General features: G+C 44.8%; 1 protein-coding gene across 1 annotated transcript in view; it reads right to left on the bottom strand.

Annotated features, from left to right (window-relative positions):
- Positions 1-25,011, bottom strand: part of LOC126544561 (uncharacterized) — a 156,226-nt gene extending 131,215 nt beyond the window's left edge. The window contains exon 1 of the mRNA XM_050191914.3: positions 24,338-25,011. The gene's annotated coding sequence lies outside the window, so the exon portion shown is untranslated. The remainder of the gene's footprint in view (positions 1-24,337) is intronic.
- Positions 25,012-26,050: the final 1,039 nt, after the last annotated feature.

A 26,050-nucleotide genomic window follows, 5' to 3' on the forward strand; every position in this document is an offset into this window, starting at 1 on the left:
CGTACAGAAAGCCACCAGAGCACTGCTGCACTACTTAAAAAACAGGGCTCAGTGACCGCCTTTGAATGGGCGGCGAACACTACCCTTGAGTGCGTGTGCATCACGTGTTATCCGTTTCCTTTATACTTCGCTTTTTCTTTCCCGTTTTCGCTTCTTCAGCGTGAGATAGCAAAAATGTAGCGACAAATAAGGTAGCTGCTACCTGGCCACACAACAATCGAATGAGCGGAAAGTGATAAGCGTAACTTAACAGCTGAACACATGGACACAACTGTCAAAGCGCATTTATACTAAACTTTGGAGCAAACCGGTCAACACAAGAAAAAGTACTAGTCGGTGTTTTCAACTGACACCTTTACTATGTCACCCGTGATATAAAAAAGGAGCCGTGGTTGTGTAGGGGTTGTGATGTAATGTGATGATGTGAAGTAGGGGTTGTGACTTAATAAAAATGCCAGTTAAATGCCACCTCCAGTTGTCGCCTTGCATCACCTGTTTGTGGTAAGGTTTATTATGTAAATTAGGAGATACGAAGAAGGAAATATGAAACAGAGAGCAAATGCTGGTGGCTGGTCCGCAAGTTGAGATTAAGCTTGAAAGGTCATGTAATACATATAAAGCAGGTGACCGGTGGTGTATACGAGTAACAGAATTGATGCTTAGGAAGGCAGACGTGGTCGACAGCGGCAGATGGTTAAGAGATGTAAGGAGATTAGGATATTTGCAGCCATATTACGGTGCTGGCTCGCGCAAGACAGGGGTAATCGGTGGTCAGGGCTATGTCCTCACCGTATACATTAGTAAGCACGCGACAAGGATGTGTACCCTCAGACTTGACAAAAGCAGCGCTGTACAAAAACGAGGGCAGTGAAGTAGGTTCATACACCAGTGTGTGAACCTATTTTTCTTGTCGTCGTCTTTAATAGGCCTGCACTTCAGAAGTGGGAATGTACATCAACTTGCCCAAGTTTTCGTGATACTGAATGCGCGTCCAGATACTTTCGCAAATCCCGTATAATTTCTTTGTAGAAATAATCTGGAAAAAGGAAAAAGATACGTAGCCTATGGACCTGAAAAAGAGTTCCATGTATTTCATAATAAGATACGTTTTCAGACATCGACATTCGTTACGTAATGCCGAATGCTTTCTGTGCGATCTCTTCGTTTGGAATGCCTGGTGCGCTTTTGATTTGCATACTTGCAAGTCTGTGAGGATCTATTAACAAGCAGAAGTATGAGAGTGCATACAGACAAACATTTTTTAATGGAGGCGTCCGTCCCAGCTAGAGGAATAATCCGCTGACGTGTAAGTAAGGTCAGTTTTTCCTTAGGCTTATCGCGGGGTCCGAACTGCCAGCCCCTCGGTTCTGATGACATCGTGCTTAGTTAGTAAGTAGCAAGAAACAAAAAATAATTTCATCGTTGCTTGACTCCCATAGTAGTGCTGGCGACAGTGTGAACTATACATGCAGCAGGGCTGAGTTTTCAAAGGACAACGATGTAGTTACGCCTGCGCGCCGTCTTGCCTATTCACCTTTCTGCTGGATTAAATTATTTTCTTCTATACGAAGAGCCCATAGGTTGGTGACCTATTGATCAAGGATGAACTGTGCCCATGTTCGTCAACCGCGAAATGAAATGTCCTTGCAGTGCAATGTTCTAGCCGAGCATGTGAGCTTACTTCACGCCCCTGTTACTACGCCCCATCTGGCCAATTCCGTACTGCGTAGTGAAAGATACGGCTCACGCCAGCCAATCGGGAATGAGAACCCGTCGTCTGTCACAGAGAAAACGGGGAGGGTTGGCGCTGTGTGCTATGCTAATCCTTCCATGATCCTTTCATTCCGTGGGAGCGGTGCCAAAGGGGATTAGCGGCCGACAATAGACAAAGCCCTTGCTCTGGTTGGCCAAGACGACCGGTGGATTCCGCTAGCACCTAGCGCAGACGGCAAGAAAATGTTGCACGCTTATTTTGCGCCTAAATGGTCGTTAGGCCTGAGGCTCCTTAGAAAGAGGTGGCACTGGCTATGCTAGAAAATCACGTTTCATTGCAGCGTTCAAGCAAAGTATGAAGAACGCGCGGGAATGAGCGGAGCGTAGCACTCAGAGAATGCAGTATGTTGAAAGGTCAGTGAAAGCGAATACTTGGAGTTCGGTATCTGGCTACGATTCCAATGTTGGCACGTTGAAGGTTGAAATCGAGCACAAGTTGCGAGTTAAAAGAAAAAAACAGAGACGCAATGTGAAATTCATGAGGCGGCAACGCAAAATAATACGCATGCAGGCGCAACTTCACAGTGCTGTATGCGTGGACGGCAGCATCTCCCTAAATGGCGTTCTGCAGAATCTTGGCGTCTATTGCTAAGCCTAGCAGACGAATACAAAGCTTTGGATGGTCCGATATTTGCATACGTTCTTTCGAAACGGACACTGCGGTATGCGGCCTTAAAGTTCGAGGGATATTCCTCTGTCCATCTTGTCTACCTCGCGCTGTACCCCAGTCTCTTTCTAAAGTGCGTACTTTCTCGCTGTCAGCATCCTGGTGGCCAACAGCTGCTGACTAAAGGAAGCTGAGGTCTCTCAATGGACTCAGCTAGTGAGGGGTCAGTTCATAACGATATGTGCTATGATGATAGAGCTCCGTGAAGTAATGATTGTAATATGGTCTCTGTGTCGCGTCAACTGATCGCAATATCATGCTGACTGTGCATCGTTAAGTGATCACTTCACTCTGGAGAGTTTACAGGGTGAGTTGATAGTATCGTGATGACTCCGCAATGCAACATATCGACCGTACACCATGTCTACTACGCATTGGGAAGTTATGACTTTCTCAACATGATGGTGAACCGTCAAGTGATAAATGTGTCATGACAGTTTTGCAGCGCGTAGCTGTAAGTGATGACTGCATCGTGTTATCTGTGGAGTTGGGATGATATGACTCTAGCATCATGATAGAGCAATGTTAAGTCATAACTTTATTATAATGACTGTGCAATATGAACACCGTTGTCAAGGTGGCTGTGCAGCGGAAATGGATAAGTGATGATTGCGTCGTGAAGTCTGTGCAGCCTGGAAGGATGACTGTAGTAAGGTGAGTGTAGGGGCAATGTGAGGTGATAGTATCATGAAGACTTTGTAGCATGAGACAATGACTGCATTGCGTTGGCTCTGCAGCGTGACTGCAACTGCATAATCATGACTTTGCGATGTGAATGACTATGTCATGATGGCTGCACAATGTGAGCTACTAAGTGATCACTACATTGCGATGTCTGTTGGGAAGTGAACATCGACTATATCATGAAGACTGTGTACAGGGACGTAATAACTGTAATATGACGAGTATGCAATTTGAGGTGATAGTATCATGGTGAGTCTGGAGTGTGAAAAAATTACTGTATTGTGTTGACGGCTGAGTGTTAAGTCATTATTGTATCATCGTGATTCTAAATATGAATAAGGACTATTATCATGGTCTTGTAAAGTGAAGTGCATGACTACTGTATCATCGTGACTGTGCAAGTGATGACCGTATGAAGATGACTGTCATGATCACTATGCAAAGTGGAGTAATAAATGCGTCATAACTGTGCAATGTGAAGGCAAAAATATATCATAATTGTACCGTGTCACGATTCTCATGGCAACTGTGTCACGATGACTATGCAGGGTCCTCATAATATGCCTCACTGCACCCTTGTGCTAAGCCCTGCTCCCGGTACTTTGTGAGTATGTACCAACAAAAGTCATCGTTACGGTTGTACATTCTTGCCGTTTTTTTTCTTCACCTTGAAAATAACTTCCTCACGACAACCAACATAATTTCTGTTTGTTAAATGAGTGTAAACTTGCTATAAGTTGGTGTTGAAGGAAGATTCACGATATTTAAATGCATAATTGCATTTCATGAATAATTATACACATTTAGACTCTTCTTTTTTACCTACCGCCTGTACTTCATGGGACAAGAAAGGAAAACTCGTAAAACAAAAGAAAAATTGAAGCTGAGATCAACTCGGTGTTGAAGTCCGGCGCCTTGTCTATCTATATTTGTTTGCCCTAATATTGCTTATCGAAGAAGACATGACCTATCCTTAACCATTACTAATTGCGAATCTGTTTGGATTGAATTCAGTAACTGCTTTCTTGCTCAGAACAACAAGGATTTCATATTTAGCTGCATTTACCGTTCTCCTTCATCATCAGTTAATGATTTCTGTACCAATCTTGATCATATATTACACACTATATCACTGGAAAATAAGAATGCTGTTATAATGGGTGATATAAATATTAATTTACTCGATGAAACATCACCCATATGTATTCACTATACTAGTTTGTTCCATAGCTACGGATATGTTTGTTTAATTGACGTCCCCACACGTGAAGTTTCTAACGGCACAGGTACACTTATTGATCATGCTCTTTCTAACCTGCTTCATTCACCAGAGGCAAAAGTTTTGCACATCGACATCACTGATCATTATCCCCTGCTCTTACGCTTCAACTCCAACGTACGACCTTGCCCACCTTCACATAGTAAAGTCGTTCTGGACAAAGTCGGCTTCAAAATTGCTGTTGCTAATACAAATTGGTCTGAAATTAAATCACTAAACGACCCACAGAAAGCATTTTCCCCATTTTTTTCACGTATTATATCATACCTACGGCAGTTCACCTGCAAAAAGAAATGTAAAAAAACTGTAGCATTTCCTCAAAATCCATGGATCTCGCAGCAGTTATTAACAGCATTGCGTAAACGGGATAACTTATATAGGAAAACCAAAAGGCAACCGTTTAACATGAACTTACGTGCCCGATATAAAAACTTCTGTAACACTCTTACCTGTAAACTAAAATCAGCTAAACGATTGTACTTCGAGCAAAAAATTTTACAGGCGGCTAATAACCGTAAAAAAAATGGGAGATTGTCAACTCTTTCTTAAACAGGAACACACGACTGAACCAAGTATCCAGAATTTTAAATGATGGAGTCGAGCTAAATTCCCCTGCAGATATGGCTGAGGCTTTCAGTAGTTTTTTGTTTCCTAACAATTTACCTTCCCCTGCACAGACCATCAACATGAACCGTCTACCTCATTCATTCTTTTTATTTCCTACAACGCCAGAAGAAATAACTGCAGTTATAAATAATTTAAAAGTGACAAGCGCTGGAATTGATGAGGTCCACCCTGCTAACATTAAATTAATTGTGCACTTAATTTCAGATATACTTTCATTTATTGTTAATTTATTTTTCAAGACTGGTTTATTTCCTTCTGAACTTAAGCGTGGCAAAATCATTCCAGTTTTTAAGAAAGGCGATAGCTCATTATTAAATAATTACAGACCTATTTGCATTCTACCATTCTTTGGGAAAGTTATTGAGAAACTAATTGAAATACGGCTAACTAAATACCTTTCTAAATTTAATATTCTCTCCTCATGCCAGTTTGGTTTTCGCCACGGTTATTCCACAGAGATGGCACTTATTCATCTTACTGATCAACTAAAAAAATTAATTGAAGAAGGATTTCTCGCCGCCTCAGTTTTTATCGATCTAACGCAAGCATTTGATAGCATAAATCATAATATCCTTTTTTCGAAGCTCGAAGCAATTGGCATTTGTGGGCCTGTTCTCTCACTACTAAAAAGCTACTTATATAACAGAGTTCAAGTTGTTTCCATTTCCAACGCTTATTCTCGACAGCGAATTACTAACGTTGGTGTGCCCCAGGGATCTATTCTGGGGCCACTTCTGTTTTTGGTTTATATTAATGATTTACCTAACTGTTTTTCTTCCACAAAATGCATTCTGTACGCAGATGACACCACTATATTCACATTTCATAATGATATCTCATCTCTCGTTAATAAGTTGAATACTGACATAGAAAATATCCTAAGGTGGGGTAATGTTAACATGTTATCTATTAGTGCAACTAAGACTAAATTTGTTGTATTCTCTTCTCATCAGCGAAACATACCATCCATTCCACCTATCACTTTCGGTTCTCACCGCATTCCTCCAAGTTCATGTTCATCCTTTCTTGGTATTCTACTCGATTGTAATTTGAAATATCACAATCATATTGCTCACATAAAAACGAAAATAGCTTATGGTATACGCATCTGAATTAAAACACGCCCTTACTTCACAGGTGCCACATTACTCTCACTTTACCACTCTTTTGTCCACTCTCACATTACTTATGGCATAGTATGTTGGGGTAACACCTATAATACTCATACTGCATCTCTCCAGACAGTTCAGAACCAAGCCATAAGAATAATTACTTACAGCCCCCGCTTTTCTAATGCCACTTCCCTACTACACGAGAATAACATACTTACCATATCTGGACTCACTAAATACAACCTAGGTATTTTTTTTACAGATTTGTGAATAATGAGCTTCCATCGATCCCATTTTCACATTCTAACCTGATGATTCATAGTACCACCAGATTTGCGTTGAATAACAATTTTCTTTTACCAAGAATCCGTACTAACTATGGTAAACAGACTGTAGAATTCTCTTCCATATCATTATGGAACACCCTTCCTTTCGCAATGAAAAACGCAATATGTTTGTCACATTTTAAAAGAGAAGTAAAAATGCATTTTTTATTGACAGATTAACGACAAGGATTACTGTTGTCGGTCATTGTTCGCTTTTTTTTTCTTTTTCTTTTTCCTCTTTTTTTTTCTTTTGTTGTTGTAAATAAACTGCTGGTATTTTGTTCCCGCACAATTTTCCTGCTACCATGAGATATGCTAAACCTTGTTATTTTTTGTAATTTTGTATTTTGTTTTGTAACCGTTCTTTTCATGTTGCTTGTATACTTCCTCATTATATGCTGTTATTGCTTTTAGATGTTAACTACAATAACTGTTCTTGTACAGGAGGTCCCGATACAGTCTTTGAATATGGGACCTTTTTCTGCATACTAACTACTTGTAATGTGACCCAACTTCTAATAATAAATTTTGATTCTGTTTGTTTGGAAGTTGCGTCGTGTTTGACTCACAGTCACAGAACTCTGATCAGATAACGTGCACCAGTCAGCGGTTAGATGTTTCGCAGCAACAACGTTTGAGATGGACGGCCCCTAGCGTGACGTTACCGCCTCTCGGCTGGTTAGATTAAGTTGGACGGAGTCGCGTGGGCTTTTTAATGACACCGTAACGTCAACTTCGGGTTGAAGGGTTAGTGTACAAAGTGAAATTTATGTCTTGTAGGGAAGGCGATCACCGATACCCGGAGAAGCAGACTGCACTGGCTCACGCCGGAAGAACACGACGATCCAGCAGCTCAGGGCCTGCGCTGGTTCCGAGGCAACAACACCAACAACGGCAGTGTCGGTCAACTTGCTGTGACTGTGTCAGATTACAAAGAAGAGTGCCGATGCCAAACGCCCTGTTATAAATGGTGGAGGTTCTGGCTCACTTCAACGCAGGGATTCCACGGCCGTACCTTGCCTCGTGCTTCTGTCATGACCACGGACAAATGGTGGCAGGTTGTTTCCCAGCTTGCGACTGTGGTCTGTTCAGGCCCACCCTCCAGCAACACAACGCCTGCTTTCTTCAGCAGTACCGACCACCAGGACGTTGAGGATTGTCTGACGTCATACGGTTGGCTGAGCAATCACGACAACTGGAACGACGAGCAGAAGCTCAACAATATTATCTTCTACTTGACTGACGTCGCCAGATATGGTCCCGTAATCACCAGACTGGCCTTACCACCTGGCCGGCCTTCATAGCGGGATTCACAGAATTGTTCGGTCGTCCAGCCGTTCGCTAGATGCCCGCCGAGCAGTGCTCACGATGGCGAGCTAACAAACTTGGGGAAACCTTCATCAGCTTTGTTGAAAGATGTGGCACACCTTTGCAAGCGTTTCAGCCCATTCATAACGGCGGCCGACAAGAACAAACACATCTTGAAGGGTATCATTGTTGATTAATTTCCGATGCTTGTCGCGAAGAAGCTGCAAATAGTTAGGCGCCTCCATTCTGTGTCAAACTGGGTCAAAGCTGTGTCAAAACTGCATCGAAGCTATGACGAGTTGTACTCTACTCGCCGCGCCAGCTCATCCGGAGAAACAATTTCGCCACGTTTAATACAGGCGAGACCAATATTGATGACCAAACAGGATGATGATTTCGGCTTTGAGAATGCCCTCAACTCATCAATTAGCTTTAAAACAGTAAAATGAAAAATAAAAACAGACAGAATATGTAGACAATATAATAGAGTCGCTCATAAAGCAAAACTTTCTTTTTGCTTTTGCTGTTTTCACTAAACGGGGCAGTGTTTGTACTGGCATTACCTTTTCGGTCAATATTCACTGATACATTACTCCACTCTGCGGGAAACGTTACTTACACCAAAACTCCAAGTAGGGGTCTAGCCAATAAAAGCTTTGGTTTAAGCTAAGGAAGCATCGGGTGTTCGGTAATTGAGAGCTTCCATTTTGTTTTGCTGAAACAACAAAAAATCGAGTCTTTTTCGTACTCTATCAATTTTCTTGCTGTTTCAAAAAAGTTATACTTTGGACGCCATCGACAGCGTATGAGAAGCCCGCGAAATGGTTCAGCTCAACCCACGGGTAATACGCAAGTGTCCCGAACTTTACTTCGCTGTAGGCTGGAATTTTCGATGTAATAGTCCAAGGTTGCACAAGTTTTGCCGTTGTCTTTTTCTCAAATGCGAGAACATTTACTTTCATAAACTCCTGCACTCCTGCCAACTCTAATGAATCTCTCTTTCTGGCCACAGCGCGATTCTATGGGCCCTGTAAGGGGTGCCATACCCTCCAGTCTGATCCGCGCACGTCGTGTGTGTATTGACGCAACCAGATTCGCATGATTACACTGGGCTATGATTCCCAGTACAAAGAAGATGATGATACAAAGCCGTGATTGCAACGATGACAATATGATGCCATTCATGATTACTATGACTACGATGATGACACGATGGTGCGCCGATGCCCAAGATGAGAATGTGTATGATGACAGTAATGATGATGAATAAATATCTAGGCAAATTTTCTGTCAAGTGCTCTCGCACTTGCACTGACGATCATTTATAAGAAGTTACTGCCAGACTTCCTTTTTTCGCGATCTTACAAAACCTAACAGCGATGGCGAGTAACGCTACTGAAGCTCCTGCTAATGTTGTATCTATACAGAATGTTATTTATTAAATGCATAATTTTTATTGTTAGCCTCGCTGCAACTCAATGACAGCGTGTAAAGCTTAGCGTGCAATCCAGAGACCAGTGCTAAGTTCAGCGCTTCAACACAGTGTATCGCATGTGACGCCGCCGGTCTAGAACAGTGGATGCGACGCTCCATATTTAGAACTTGGCCACGCGCCGATTCTCTACGCATAAGCGCTGACGAAAGCGCAAACGACGCCCGCCCCCGCCCCCACCCCTCTCCCCCTTCTCCCCACCTCAATGTCTTTGTGAAAACGACGCGTAAGCACTGGTGAGCCAGTCTTCACCAGCGAGGTCGACGAGGGTGTTTACGAAACGGCGATCAACAATGGGTACCGTACGAAGCACGTGAGCTATCCTTTTGTCCCCTCCCTTTTCATCTCCCGTTGATTTCGGCTCCTCCTGCTCCGTCGCACCTATTTGTCTCCCCAAAATGCCAAGGGAAAGCGATCTGGCACGCACTTGTTTGCAGCCCGTAGGAAGGCGCCTGCCGGTAACGGCGAGCGGTGCCGCCTGTTGGTGGTCGGGGCCTTCGCGTCCTGATGATTTCGGTCGGCCCTCTTCACTGTATATGCATTATATCGAAATACGATACGGTACTGATGGAGCCCGGGGGCTGGCTATTGGCTCAACCTACTGCACACAATACACTCGGAGTTTTGAGATCGAAATGAAAATGTGCATCCCAACAGGTGCGTTGGTATTATTTACTTAAAGGTCGTGGGAGGCGTAGGGGGGTGGGGAGGGGGGCATATATTTGAAGCCATGATTCAAATAAAGATGCGGCGGCTACGGGATATTAAAGGGTTTTGTTCGCCTGTCTAACCGCAGCACTGTAAGAGAGTGCGAAGTAGGGCTAGTTAATGAAAAAAGATTTTAAGTTCTCCAGTTTTACGTGCCGAACCCACGATCCGATTAAGAGGCGCGCCATAATGGGGGACTCGGGATAATCTTTGACAACTTGGAGTTCTCTAACACGCACATAAACCGAAATAAATTAACGTCTTTTAATATTGTTGCTGCTGCATTTTGCCAGTCCGGAATGTGGTCCCGACCTCGAGTTCGCTAGTTCGTGAGCAACATGTCGACAAAACAGCACAGCAACTGGACCAGCGAAAAACAAGGCAACACCATGCACCCGCACACGCCCGCACACACCCGCACACCCACCCACACACACCCGCACACCCTCCCACACACGCACACGCACACACACGAACAAACAAAAGAAAGTGCAAAGGAACCTTTCGGTTGTTTTTTAGTATAAGCCGGAATGGTGCGACCCATTTTCTCCGAAGCATTCTACCCCGGATTCTTTTCTCTCGAGAATCCCTACCATCATTTAAAGAAAGGATGGCTCGGTGGAAATAAAAGGTGGCGCTCTTAGCGCGAACTGAAGATGATGGACGCGCTGTATATACTCGACAACAATGGTGTCGTTTCCAACCTGCCTGAAAAATAAACGACTCCAAGCTGTCTGCTGTACTTCTTTGCATTCTCGCGAAAAGGAAACGCGTCTGTGTGCGACATTGTAGTCGAGAGAACCGAGAGGATGCCAAAAGAGAGCATCACTTCAAATTCTCGCCCGAGCGAAGGAGAGGCGAATGCAGGGGACGACGTTTGTTTATGCTCGGTGGCTGAACCAAGCGAAAGGCGTCTGCAACCTGAAAACACTCGTGCGTTGTGGGCGTCCCTCAAACAAAACAAAACGAAAAAGAGAGAAAAGAACCGTTGGACAGGGATGCGCTATCGCGGAATGGAAGCATTGTTTTTCTTTCTTGCGCTGCTTTGACCGCAACGAAACAGAAATTATTAGTAATCTCGCTATACCTTAGACGCTCGCTTTCTTGCATACTTTCAAAGGTCCCGAGTTTCAGCGTAGCGTATTGGAGAGAAACATGTTTGCTTTGCTGCGCGAAGCGAGTTTTTGGCGTCTCAAATATTCGTACGCGCTAATGCTTACCTTATGAGCTCGCGCTTTCTTGTAGCGTCGTAAATGGAGGGAACCTCGAATCTTTGAAGCAAGAAAAAAATGTTTGGTGAATTCAGATACCCTTAGCTAAAGCACATTTAAGCGACAAATTTTACTTAAGGCAGTGCTTGCGGAAAATTAATGACATCCATGGCTTGGTGAGCTATGAGGAAACTTTAGATACGGGAACACGTATAAGCTCGGAGCGCGGAAGCGTAAGAGGCTGTTTCATTCTCTGCATATTTTTTTTTTTGCAGAGACCTCCCGTGTATATTTTGCCTACATTTCTTTCACTGCAAATCTCCACATTATTCGTTTTGCGCAGTTGTGGCAAAAGCTTTCCTATATCTCGTTCTTCCAGAACAATGTTATGCACACAATACAAAGAAATCAAGCGATACAACCTTGCTCTGATTCTGCAGTGTCGAACTAATTAACATATAAATACAAAGAAAGCGTAAGAAACTAAAAGAAAAATTCATGCATAAACTCCACTGAAGTTCTCTAAGTATGCATAAGCAATGTGCTACTTGCTCATCTCCACGTAGCCGGGCGTCATTATCAATCTTATCAAACTTGATTTGTCATGTATAAACACTTATCAACTCTTATCGGTTGTTATTACCCTTATTGGACTAGATCCAACCCTTAACATATATCGGTCGTTATCCACTTTATTGGGCTAGATCCAACCCTTATCAAGCTTTGTCAGTTGTTATCCAACTCGATACTACTCTTATCAGCCCTTATCGGTCGTTATCTACCATATCGCAGTCGATACAATCTTTATCAACCTTTATCTGTGCTTAGCAGCGTTATCGGACTAATCTGACCCTTATAAACCCTTATCATGCTGATCACATTTGCTCCACTCATTATAGGCCATCCGCGTCGAACCCTTATCTACCTTGATGAGTATCACATAAACCCTTATCACTCCTTAACATCCTCATGAACTCAATGACCGCGTCTGAGTGCATTAGCACTCAGAAATCGGCGGCATTTCGGTCCTCGAATTAACGTCCCAACGGAAGGCGCATCCTGCGACCACTGAAACGCACCGGGGATGTGGCGCCGTTTGAATTAAATTTGTTGAAATTCGGAATTTTCCTGATGTCTACAATGCTCAAAGACGGCTCTGCATGTAGTGCTACAGATGGATTTTGTTCCACCATCACCAAGCCTTTCAACAAAACCTTCATAGAAACTGTTCTCTTTAGCCATTTCTTTGTAACCACCGGTACTACATATTCCTATGATTCAGATATATTTAACTCCTGCAAGCGTGGGTGTTTAGCGCAGTGGGTAAGACATTCGTCTTCTCAGTGTAGGTATAGTAGGTTCTAAACTAACCACTGTCAGCGTTCTTGCTTTCGAATTTAGTTTGTCTTATGCATTAATTTCTTTAATGACGATTGATGTTACGTGACGGACGGACGCGTTTCCTCGTTTGGTAGGCCTTCATTAAGCATCGCACGAACACCTGATGGGCGCTAACTCATTCTAGCGACGTTGCTAAGGTCATTTCACTGCTTTTTTTGTTGTGTACCTTGTAATGGATTGGGTTGGCTGTGCTCGGCTACTAGTCAAATTAAGAGAGCGAAAAGCTAACAGTAGATGTATACGCCACTTCTATTCCAGATTTTTGCTACTACTACGCCATCCGTTATAATTTTTCCGCAGCTCGTTCTTTGCGACATAAAAAATTCGTTGCATAAATAGCAGGCAGCGCTACGAAGGTACAGATATATTTCTCACCACTCTATTTTGTGACAAATAAATTGCGCTTGCACGGGAAAGCAAAACATAGATATGCATCATGTACTTCGAAGCAACATGCCTGCATGTCGCATGCTTCTCATAATTTCATGTCGCAAATTACGACGGCGTTACTAAATGGAGACTTTGGACATCCGAACCTACTTGTCACTAAATTCTCTGGCAGGAAAACGTTTGATAACGAAGCTGATAGCCACTCGGCGGTTGGAATTTTTCATGCCCGGGTCCGGTAGAAAAAAGGTGGGCCTATCCAGGTGGCAGTGCAGGCCAGAAGCAGGGGCTCGTACCCCCGTAAGGTAGAGGCTTCAAGCACTCGGGAAAGCAAAGGGAATGCGTCATACATTCTTTCGAATGACGCTCACAACATACAGAACAGCACGCGTTTCAATAAATAACAAGCACAAAACAAACATCAAAAACACATAATTGATGATAAGGCGCTCCTGATAACAACGCGAAGCACGGAGCACTCCCCGAACACGTTTCCCGGTAAATTTTACAGTAGTGCACGCTGCTGCGGCGACGGCAGCTTGCGACGTGGGGAGTCACGTCCCTAGCCTTTCGTATCAAAAAGAACCAGCCTAGCAACTGATTTCAATGTTGTTGCAGCACAGCTATCGGTGGCGGTATTCTGTCAAAATTACCATTACTCCCATTAATACTATCAATATAAAGTGATAAAGCAATGTATAGCCCCCTCAGTAGTTGTAGTGGAGGATTTCAACAGCTTCGCTGGATATCCGCTTTCCCAGGGCCGAGATGGCGAAGCATTATTTTTTTTTTGCATAACTGCATGCGTGTTCGAATGCTTAGGATCGGTAGAGTTCTTTATGGTTTCTTTTCTTGCGTTTATTGTTTTCTCCCTCTCTAAGGAGGAGTTGCTTCAGGAACGCCTGAACGCGTCCACTATAACTTACGAATAAAATAAATTCCTTTTGTGAAAGAAATAGGGCATCATGCAAGCTCCATTACTTTTTATCTCTCCACGTCTTTCTTCAGCAGTAGGGAAAGCTTCGACATACCTTTTGCGTTTTCCTTGGGCTGAGTCTGCTTATTCGCACACGTTTTCCACATGGAAGCAAGACACGCCATCCGACATTGTCTTGAGATATATTTATTTCGCTGATGAGGCCCAATACCTTGAGGGCACAACGTGCACGTCTAGAATTAAAAACAATTGCGCCAGCAGCCCGAGCTGTTCTGTACCCCTTTTTATCAAGTCGTACAAGAAAGGAAATAAAACGGAAGCACAAAAACATAATATCAATGATGCCCTTGAAAACAAAGGCGATTGAGGAGAGAGAGATAGGGATATAAGGAAGGCAGGGATGTTAACCAGTCAAGCGTCTGGTTGGCTACACCAGGGTGGGGGAAGGGTGAAGGCGAAGAAAGAGAAGGCAGAGAGAGAGAGAGAGGTTATAGGGAGGTGCACGGACAGTCATTGAGTCAAAGCCACTCGTACATGCCAGACGTTCTCAGAAAGCACAAAAGTGCCTTCACTGCCTTGTGAGCCGATGATCAGTGAGGACGGTGCTCTAGTACTGTCTGTTCACTCAGAGGACGATCATCTAGTTTCCTCAATGTGTTAAACAAAGATTGTTTTTGTGCTTGAAATTGAGGGCAGAGACACAAAGGCGGTTGAATAAAGGAAGAAAAGTAAGCGCGTGCGTGCGTAGCGGTTGAATACAAGTCTGTCTGTCTGTGTGTCTGTCTGTCTGTCTGTCTGTCTGTCTGTCTGTCTGTCTGTCTGTCTGTCTGTGTGTCTGTCTGTCTGTCTGTCTGTCTGTTTGTCTGTCTTTGTAACGTGTTTTAGCACGTGTCCACATCCTCTTGACAAAGCCTGGGCTGCACGTCGACCTAATGCATAAAAACATATTTTTCTTCGCCGCTTAGTGTACTTATGTGGTTGTGCAACATGTTAGATGGTGTTCATCGCAATTTTCAATGGGAAAGCATTACACATAAACACATGCACCTTTTGCACTAGCATTACGATCAACTAAAGAAAGAAGAAAAGAAAAAGAACACAATAGGAAGAATACTCTGACCAATGCCAAGTGAAGCTGACTTCTGTCATGCACTGAGAAAGAAAGAAGCGTGCTCGCAAAGTTGGTGTGGAGTCGAGTCGGTATTCAGGTCACGCCTCGCTTTTTTGATCGGCTTCCGAGAGGACGACGACGAAGAAGGCGGCAGCGTCGACGGTGAGAGTTGAAAGAACGTGTCCCGAAAACGCAACCGTGGCTGTGGCATGTAACCACCGCCTAGCGCAACCAACGGAGCAGGCGCTGTCTCCGCGTTTGAAACTGGGCCGCACCCCGCGGGGCTGAGAAACGCAGTTGCCTAAAAGCAGATGGTGGCTGGAAGACTGCTGGCAAGAGAACGTTGAAAGAGGATGCTATCTATCTATCTATCTATCTATCTATCTATCTATCTATCTATCTATCTATCTATCTATCTATCTATCTATCTATCTATCTATCTATCTATCTATCTATCTATCTATCTATCTATCTATCTATCTATCTATCTATCTATCTATCTATCTATCTATCTATCTATCTATCTATCTATCTATCTATCTATCTATCTATCTATCTATCTATCTATCTATCTATCTATCTATCTATCTATCTATCTATCTATCTATCTATCTATCTATCTATCTACCCGTCTGTCTGTCTGTCTTTCTGTCCTTCTGTCTGTCTGTCTGTCTGTCTGTCTGTCTGTCTGTCTGTCTGTCTGTCTGTCTGTCTGTCTGTCTGTCTGTCTGTCTGTCTGTCTGTCTGTCTGTCTGTCTGTCTGTCTCTACTCCACACACCACTGAAGCTGAAAGTGCGAAGAACATTGCAATTCTAAAGCAAAGTACAGGTGAAATGGTGTTGGAACAAAAGATTGCTCAAATATGGAATATAAAAGAGGCAGATTTCGAAAGGCAGTATGTTAACGAGGCTTAGCCCTGTTGTCTAGCCTTGACTGTAGACGGGTCACACCTTATATAATTGAGCTGGGCCATGAACAATTTCTTGTCTTAGGAAAACAACTAAACATCTTGCATGCAATAAGATGAAGCAACAAGCAAACCCACATGAATCAGCAAACCCACATGATTCTTCTTTTTTTCTGAAGCGGACTGTCCAATGTTGATTTTTAATTAGGAACGAACAATGCGATAATGGAATTCGCGCGTTATCTTTCGAAATGTTGCCCAGCAAATAGGCACGGTCTCAGCGTAACAAGCCCATTGATCACGAACCACACTAATTTATATGCGGTCCATTTTTTTCGCGATACTCCATAAGCCCGATGCATTAAGTATCGAGCCATGCGCGCAAGAAGAGTCTCTCGATCGATGCCTTTCTAATGTAATTTGTAGCCTGTCCTCGCTTCTTAATGTATTCCGCCTCAAAAGCGTCAGCAGCCAATTTCTTGTAGTGTGCGTCTGCAACTATCGCGCTTCAAAAGGGGGTGTTTCAAATGAAATTGGCAGCTTCAGAGCATGACATCTTTTCCCGAGCTTTTAGAATTCGGCAGTCAAAGTGAATGTTTACGAACTTGAGTGGGAATTTGCGAGAGCCACCACTTTGCCTGGATCAAATTGCCTGAGTGAGTTATCACTCAGTGGCTATATAGCGTCGCGCTAATAAACACAAGGTCGCCAGTACGATTCCTTACCGCGACAGTGGCTGGATTTTGATGAGAGCGAAATGCAAGAGAGAGAGGGAGAGAGAGAAAGAAAAAGAGAGAGAGGGAGAAGTGCTGGTGCACGCACATTTAGGCACGTGTTAAAGATCTAGATAAGGTAATACCGTTAAAATAGTATATTTTGTTACGCACCCCGTTATGCCTCCTTCCGTACAGAATTAATAAACACTTTTACTAGGCGTTAACGTATATTTCTTAGAGTGTTTCAAGTTTCTGCAGATGTTCGTTGTCGATTGATGGAATGGAGAATCGGTCAAGGCCTAAATAAAATCAACCACTCGTTTATGCTAAAATTCTACGGGAGTAAATAAAAAAATATTTATCACTGAGTGCGTCTGTTATCATCATAGTTATCATAACAAACGAAAAACAAAAAAGTACAAATAAAACGAAGCGAAAGAAGCTGTGAGATTACTTTTTTTCCTTAAGAAGAAAAAGAATAGCTTATGGCTTTTCCTTTTCTTGCAAGGCTGGGCTATTCTAAAAGAAAGAAAAATATATCCAGTAGGCACGGCGCTGTGCCACTCCTATACAGAACGATATGTCAAGATCTGTTTTTCTCCCAGGCCCTGTATCCCCTCCGCATTTAATGCCTTTGTGCCTCGCGATAGCGTGAATAGGCTCCGAGGAGGGATTTGCCAACTCTCATGGCGACAATGTCTGCCCCTAAGAGTCTCAGACGCATATTGAAAATCCCCCGGAGAAAAACTTTTCCTCTTTTCCTTTTTTTCCCGCTCCGGTCTCCACTCGTGACGCGGAAGATTGATGCATGTTTACAGGGCCCTCCAGCGAATGGTCTACGTCACTGCACTGGAGGTGATCGATGGCGTACGCCAGGCTGCTGGACGAGGCTTAAGTTTCAGCAAGCGATAACCAATCCAATGCAATCAAAACGCGATTATTTTCTTTGAGAGAGTAGTTAAAGAGGCCAACTGCAAGGGAGTTACACTCGGGCTAGAATGGTTTCGAATCAGTAGCAAAGTGAAAGAGGGATCAATTACACGCGAATGGTGGGGCGGTTAACCGGAAGACAATCCTCTGGTTGGTTAATATAGACTGCAGAACGACTAAGGAGAGTGATTGCTGAAAAGGAAAGATAATGGAAGCACAAGTACAAAAACTGGGAGGATGCTTAAGCTTCGCCTTTAGGAGTGGAATGCAAAAATGTTACCGGGCCCGTTGGCACCGACATGTACACCGGATATTTTGCAACACAGGGCACGATAGAAAACAATGGTGTGTCGATCCCGGTGGCAGGGCCCGGCAGAGCAATGGCCCATACTCCCGTAAGGCAGAGGCTACAAGGCAGTGACTCATGAAAAGTCCATACCCCCATAAGAAAGAAAAAAAAAAAAAGATGAGTTCGTATTTGAGTTTATGCGTAAAAGAGTTAGGTTTTCTCGTACACTCAAACTACAATCCGGCGCTGTCATGTCGGTAGGTTGTGTGTGAGTGTGACTGTACGAATTTTCTAGAGAAATTTATTTTTACAAATTCAATTAGTTCAGTAACGCCTTTGCGCAACGCGGAGGATCTGCGTGGTTGTGGTTCGGGATCATTTTTCTTGACGGACAACGCCGCCAACGGCGGACGCCGACGCCTTCAATTTGCCGTGATTGTGGCTCCGTGTTCGTATCGTCTCTTGTTGAAATAAACTTTTTTCTAAACACGGGATTTGCTGCGACACGGAGTCCTTAACGCTATCGCGTTAAAGAGAGGGCGACAGAAACGCATAAGCACGCATGCAATTGGTTTTGCATCATGCAAAATGTAACCAGGCGACTTGAGGACATCAGCCAAAGAGCAGACTGTTAGAAAGCGCCAGCTCGGTCCCAGATTTATGCTCTAGTCCCAAGGCACACTGTAATATTATGAAGCTTACCGTGGAGAAAAAGGAGTCAACCCTGGTGAAAGCAGCATGAGTTAGGCAAGCCAGTCCAGGGAACTTGACGCCAGGTACAACACGTTCTCTCCCCATTTCCGTTGGCAGCAGAGTGAGTGAGTAGGCTAAACGTGTTTTTCGGGCGGCGGCCAGAGGTGTATATAAGTGATCACCGGAAAAAAGTCGGAAAAAAAAGGTTGCTTGGGGCAGCTTGAATATCTAAACATTGCGGCGACTTTATTTCATTTCGAGAACCTGCATCTGGCAAAAAAATACTGCATACCAGACATGCAGCAGGTGTTTCGTGCAAATCACGTGCCTTGCTAAAGGCCAGACACAACAAGCGTATTTTCGCTAAGCGTGCGCTTTAATGCCTCTGGATTTAAGGATTCTTAGTTATTTAAAAGCTTGCGTACTGTTACACAGTTCGACAAGAATAGGAAGGATGAAGGGGGGGGGGGAGGAGGTGTCCAACGCACCTCTCATACACCTGTGTGAACTGATATGTGTTGGGATACCACTTCCTATCAGAACCACGACGCCTTTATTTCGAGAAAGCGTCTGCAACGGGGGTGTCACGACGGACGGCTGCACACGTATCGAATTTAGCACGTAACTCGTACAGAGTTTTGCCTGCAAAACAGTGCGCCAGGGATGGTGGCAAAACGAAAGACCGCAGAGTAGGTGGTTACGCCACTGGAAAATGCGAAGAAACCTTAGAGTACGCCTTCGTTACCACCTGCCGTTGTTCCTCCTCCGCGCTGCGCAAATAGTCAGCTAACGAGCCACTTTCGGGACCCCCTAAGAGCCTCATTATCGCACTGGCAAAGCATCAACAGGTCTAAATTACGTCGCCATAAATATGCTAGTCTCCCGACGGTTCCTAACGCAGGCGGTAAATAGCGGAGCCTCGAGTAGGAACACTCGTTTCACATTACAAACGGCCTTCGCCGAGTCAGGCACCAAGCAACACGAATTTCCTAATGCGGAGGCGAGCAAATTGTGGAGATTTGAGATATTCGCTGAATGGAACCCGGTGAAAGTATTTAGAAAGTGTCTTGCATTTGAAAGCCCGGGCGGCCATTTGCTCGTTGAAAGGAAGTCAGCGTTGGACAATGTGTGAAGACACCGGAACGTCGGAACGTCTGTTGTAATGACGAGTATTTCGCAAAGTAAGTTATCACGCACATTAACTACGGTGACGGCGAAGTCCGTAGCTAAAAACCTAGCATGAAAACAACCTAGAACGAGGCACAACTGAACAGGTGGTCGACTGGCAACTAGCTTGTTTTCCCGTAAAGCAGCCATATGTATGCGGGACCACTGCAGTCAGGCATTCCGAGGAATTGGCCTACGTGCGAGAAGCCAACGTTTGTACGCGTCTGGGTGCAGTGGCGACGCATACATATGGGTGCATTCCGGAAAAACAGCCTCGTTCTCAGTGGAACACCTGTTGAGTGGTCTCTCTTGTACTGTATTTTTTTTTTTTCATGCTCGGCTTTTAGCTGCGAACATGTACCAACTAGCCCAACAGTTTTACATGATGTAGTTAAAGAAAGACGTAGAAAATTTCAAATTTGCTCCGAAAAATATTTGTGAACGGCTTGCGAGCCTTCTCGTTGGCTGCTCACTTGATGATGGATCACGCATCCGTTAAATTTCATAGTCATCTTCTTTCTTGTGAGAGATAGAGAGAAACAAATAAGGAAACATAGGGAGGTTAACCAAGGAAGTGCACGGTCGTCTGCCCTAAACTTGGGGAGAGAAAAGGGTAAGAGTAGATAAGAATGAAGTAGAAAAAGAAATAATTAAGGTTCAGTAATTGCGAACAAGTGGAATGTCCGGTGTGACAAGCGCTAGCACAGACCAATTGCCTTCAAGAAGTGCAGAAGGGCATTTGTGGCCTTGCGCATGCAAGGATGCACCGACCATGTTCTTAAGATCTTTTCCTCCGAGAGCGGTCTATTATTGAACCGGCTCAGTCTAGCTTGTAGATCACATTGCTCAGCATCGAATGATGGGTAATGGCACAGAAGGTACTGTATTGTCTCATCGCAACGGCACTAATAGCACGCTACAATATTGGAAATTCCTATTAGAAATGAATATACATTTGTAAGTTCGACGCCCAGCCGCATGCGACACATTAAAGTTGTTTCTCTACGGGATAGTAACGTAGTACATGTGCTTCCTTTCGGGGTTCTGTATAAACAAAAGACAACGTTCTTACCCTACAGCCGTTCGTAAGAGCAGGTGCAAGCTGATCATGATATCGGACATATTATTAGTGACCGTGGCTGCTCAATGGCAAACAGCTTTTATGAACGAGAAGCTTTGTGAATTCAGCTCGTGTCTTGTAGCCTTCACCTTGCCCTCGCGAAGACTCAGGCATTGTGAAAGAGACTGTGGACGTTGTGCAAGGACGGTTTTCTGTATGGCGCAATGCTGGCAAACCCCGTAGTTTTGATTTTAGATGGCAACAGAACATTAAGACGGAAACGTCCGAGAAATTTGGAGCAGTATTACTGTAAACAGTTCTGTTCGCTGGGACAGACGAAACCTAAAACTTGCATTAGGGCCGCCTTTTAGCGCACCTAAATGTAAGAAAACAAACTTTGTATTAGAACTTGTCACAATCTTCAGGACACAAATATGGTAAATGTGAACGCAAAAGCTCGTACATGAGGCGAATTATATAAGTCTTCGATACACACTGAGTGGTTTTCTGTGTATAACGGGCAGGATCTTTTTTTTTTTACTGTAGAAATAATTTATAAAGATTCCCTGTGACGTATAGAGCAATGCAGCCTCTTCAGATACATTACGAATGAAGGTGGGTATCGCTCGCGTGAGAAACCGAAACATATTGTAAAGAAATAAACTTCTGATCACTAATGTTTAAACATAACTAATATTGAAAAACGTAGTACATGATTCAAATAATGAGGTCGGGCACTAATGAAGACGTATCCAGTTCGCACAAGACTAGCGATTCATAGTCGAGGTATTCGTCTCAAAATTTGTACCACAAAATGCATTGTCGTGACGGGTAATATCTTCTCGAGGAATTTCCCCCGTGGATGTCTTTGCAAAACCAAATCTAGTGCCAATAAATTTAGTCCTAAATGTCGGAGACGCGTACGTCGGAATTGATGGTGGCATCTGCATTTGCGCTAATTTAATATGGCCTCAATAATACCGTGAGGTGCCACAACTAAACTGTTGAAAAAAGATTCAAGAAATAAAAGGCACTTCAGCTTGAATGAAACCTTGGATCATTAGTTCCAGAATTCCCCGTTTCGTCTATCGAGTTGCCTACTGAATTTACTGGAGAGAAAGCTCTCCCTCTGGTAATTCAGCTTCCACGGTAATGATGGTTCGTACATGCGTTTGTCTAAACTTCAAGCTTGGGCGTCAGCGGTTCTTCTCGCTTCGTTTAGTATAATTTGTCTGGCTTTTATAGCCTAATTTTAATGCACTCATATTTTTATAAGCACAGAAGGCAGCAGGATTCTGCGCAAATGCACAATCACGGTGAAATGTTGAGACTTTAGCGGAATATTTTATTCGAAACGGTTGGCGTGCAATGTGACGACGCCGTTTGAAGCCGCAAGAATAAATGCTAGGCAGATCCATGAAGTTATCCATCATTTCTATGCTGGGGATACCATCATGCTTGCAGCTGCCATAGACATTTCCATATATTCTCCGTATACTTCCGGTGAGCACAAAACTAGCAATCCAGATTTGCATATTTCAGCATGCGCTCGCGTGGTATGTTCAGTATATACTAACGAGGCAACGTTTGATATATGCACTGTTGTGGGCAAGCTGACGAGTTCGGTGAACATGAAATACGTTAAGCAAAGCAGGTGGCAGGCAGCGTAGGCAAGAAGCATAGTACAGCAAACAACCTAATACTGTTAAGAAGTGTCCATGTGCGGCCTGTAGCTGTCCAAAGCCTGAACTCGGTAATTCTAGATAGCAATGTTCACTGAGAAAATGGGATATTACAGGTAAAATGTAGGTTTTTTGCTCGGCAAATACTGTTTATTGAACGAGTAGAAAAAGAATATGTGATCAGAATTGACGGGATTTCAGGCGCTTGATGGATGGGACTTTGCTACGGTACGTCCAGAAGTTCGAGAAACAGATTTTTTGTTTCCTGATAAAGCGAACAGCGCCGTAACTGCTGAAACCTCCAGCTACTCATGACCATCTTTTGGGTTCTACATTCAGATGACCCCTCTGATCTTGAGCTTTAGCATAATCTCCGTACATTTTATGGAACGAGCAACAGGTGGTATTGCCACAGGTGAGAAGATATATGTAACGTGTTGAGGGTTTTTCAAGCTGTCTCCTTGCGGATCTTTCCTCACATTTTTCTCCTCGTTATGCAAAATGTAAAACACTAGGAAATAAAGCAAAAAAAAGGAAAGCTAAAGAAAAGACAGGCTACTGCTCGCGGTAACAGATTTACAGCTCTCGAGAACAAGGTGAACTAGAAAAGAAGAAGCAAGTAATGGTTAACTGCGTTAACCTTGACACCATGAGGAGTGAAAGGCATCTAGACAGCGTTAGCATCTAGCTTACCAGACAGACCGCACGCACTAAAGCACGAAAGACAAAACCCACCACTTCACTACGTCCCATCGCCAGACAGGGCAAACGCCCTTCATATGAAGCACACTCGTGCCCAGCAGATACACGCACAAAAAAAAGAAGGAACAATCGCGACATCTCTATCGGACGGGGCCTGCTCGGTACAAATGGGGCAATGTTCGGCCCGAAAAGAGCAATATGTGGTTAGGGGCCACCCGTCGCTATCGAGCAAAGGGCAAATCGTCGCCCCAGCAACGGCGGTGTCCCGGCAAAGCGAGACCATCTGGTTCGTTTCGTTCGCGCGCAACAAGAACTTCATCCGTCAGCGACCAGAGCAGGGCAGGGCAGGCAGCGTTTGCCCCTATCTTCGCGCCCGTGCGAAAAGGGATCGATGACGGGTGCGGGAAAGCGGGAGGGAAACGAAGGGATAAACAGAAGCCAGGCGGGATCGCAGCCTCTCCTGTTGCGGCTGTCATCTATCTGTTATAGCGTGTACACATATCGGCGGGCGGCCCTGCTCGGCAGGCCGTCTCGCCGGGAAGAGCGATTCGCCTGACAGCACTGCCATGCCTTTGAAGTTAGCTTTCCACACGAGCATCAGGAAGCGGATAACGGTGAGACACTCCGCTCTGACATTACGCTGATTGTCCTTCTCGCTCGTCTTTACCTCTTACCGGGAAGACTGTTTGTTATGCGTGCTGTTGGAACAAGCCTGCTGTACGGCGTCAACAGCAGCACGCCTTCGCTCTTGAATCATCGCCGCTTTCGCAAGAAATAGGCGAAGAACGACAAATGTGGCAGTAAAGTACGGGAGTCTAACGCGAAGCAATCAACAGCTGTTTTATTTGAGGCGCTAATAGATTGCTCAAAGCGGTGATCTTAACTTTGCGGTGCAACAAACCTCTCGAGCGTGTACGTCTTGCTCGTTATCTAGACAGCTTAAGAAGAAGACTCGTCAGGTTGAGTTACCAAGGAGAAAGCTGAAAGTGCACTATCCATACCCATTGTTCTAAACACCACGCTATTCACCGAGGAACTGGTATTATACTCGTGTAGTGCGCTTACATGATCATGCGCGGAAAAAAAATTTCTAACTAGTCGTAGCGCGTCTGGTATTACGCAGGAGTGGAAGGTAATAAAAATAAGGAAATAAAAGGTGACACTTACCTTACAGAATCGTCAGGGAGTCTTCCGAAAACAAAACACGAAGCGTATGGTCTGCCGAAAGAAGCCACCGGGAAGGAAAAAAAAAAGGAGTAATAGGAAAGAATCAGCCGAAGCGCTACCAAGGCACAGTCGATAGGGGTACCACCAGTCTAGGAAGACAAGCTCGTCTGCGAGCACCTCTCGCACCGTCCCGTAGTAGGCACTGGCGCCGGCTCCGAAAAAACAAGAACCCGACCGATAAGGGCAAAACTAAAGAAAAGAACTGCACAACCCACTAAAAAGAAAGTCAGTCAAGAAAGTGCGCGTTCTCGCAGCAGAGTCACAGCGCCGTCCAGCCTTCGATCTGTCGCACTGTTTCTTCTTTTTTCCGGGACACAAGTTGCGGGACGATCTGTCGAACGAAGGGCAACGAAACGTCCAGCACGAGGAGCGGCCGGTCGGGTCGAGTCGAAACCTTGAAGTGCGACGACGACCGCGTCGTTTGCGGCGAGTCCGGATACGGCACGTCGGGCCGGGCGATGCAGGCAAGCGTGCGGTGAGCTCCTCTCCAGGCACTGCGGGGAAGGCGTGCGTGTGTGTGTGTGCGCGCGCGCGCGAGACCAGCAAAGCAACACGGCGAGCTGCCCGCGCGCGAGGCCTCCCCTTTTTATCGGTCTCCCGAAATCCCACGCTCGCCGCCGGCGACTTACTCCCCCGCGCCCATCGCCGGCGCCTGCCTACCCTCCTCCCCGCTCTAGCCATTCTCTCCCTAAGACCCTTCCCCGTCACCCTTTCTCCCGCGCAGCCTCTCTCGCGCCTTATCCCGAAAGCCCTCCCTGCAGCCCACGTCTCCTCCTCCGTCGACGACGACGCTGCCTTCCTCCATGAGCTCTCCCTAGCTCTCCCTTTCCTCAGCCCGACTGTTCTTACTCGCTCGGCATCGAAACGTTTGTTTGGCCCCTTTCCCTCCTAACTCTACGTCTCTCTTCATCGCCTTTCGCTCGCTGCTCTCCTTTCGTTCTCCCCAACTATCCTCCTTTCTGACCGCTCGCGTCCCTCTCCGATGTCGTGCTTTCTTCCGTCATGAGTCGTTTTTCATTTTGCTCCTAGTTTGCTTTGCTCCCCTCTCCTTCGTTATTTTATCTTTGTGTATTCCTTAATTTTGCCTCGTCTCCTGTTTCTCCGCTACGTCCCGTAGACGGTGGGTCCCGTTTAGACTGAACGTCAGCTTCATTCCGCACCCCTGCGAACGCGTTTTCTTTTCGTGTACCTGACTGCTGTGCGAGTCGTAGGCGTCAGAGGGCGTGATTCGCACCAAAGTTTCTTTTTTTTGTGCATAGCTATCGCCGGAGCAATCTCCGGATGTCGTTTAGTGCGACGCTTCTCGATGTGCGTCCATCGGCGACTTCCTGCGCATATCCCGTTGCAATGGTGAAGATGTTCGTGTCAGCTATGTGCAATAGGTGAGGCGCCTTTTCCCTTGCTTGGACAGCTGCGCCACTTTGCCATAAGGCGCACTGGAGGTGGCTGTCTAAACGCGTGGGCAGTGCTTGTGCAGCACACATGCGTGCCTGTTGTTTACTTGACCTGAGTACTCAAAAGTAGTTCACGTAAGTTTCGGTGACATTCGATGTCTAGAAGCAGGCAACGACACATGCTACGAGTAGTGACTTATTGTATAGTTAAAAAGTGAAGCAGGTCATTTATGCTTACTCTTGACTAAATATAAGTACC

The sequence above is a fragment of the Dermacentor andersoni genome, chromosome 10 (assembly GCF_023375885.2).
Source record: "Dermacentor andersoni chromosome 10, qqDerAnde1_hic_scaffold, whole genome shotgun sequence".
Taxonomy (NCBI): domain Eukaryota; kingdom Metazoa; phylum Arthropoda; class Arachnida; order Ixodida; family Ixodidae; genus Dermacentor; species Dermacentor andersoni.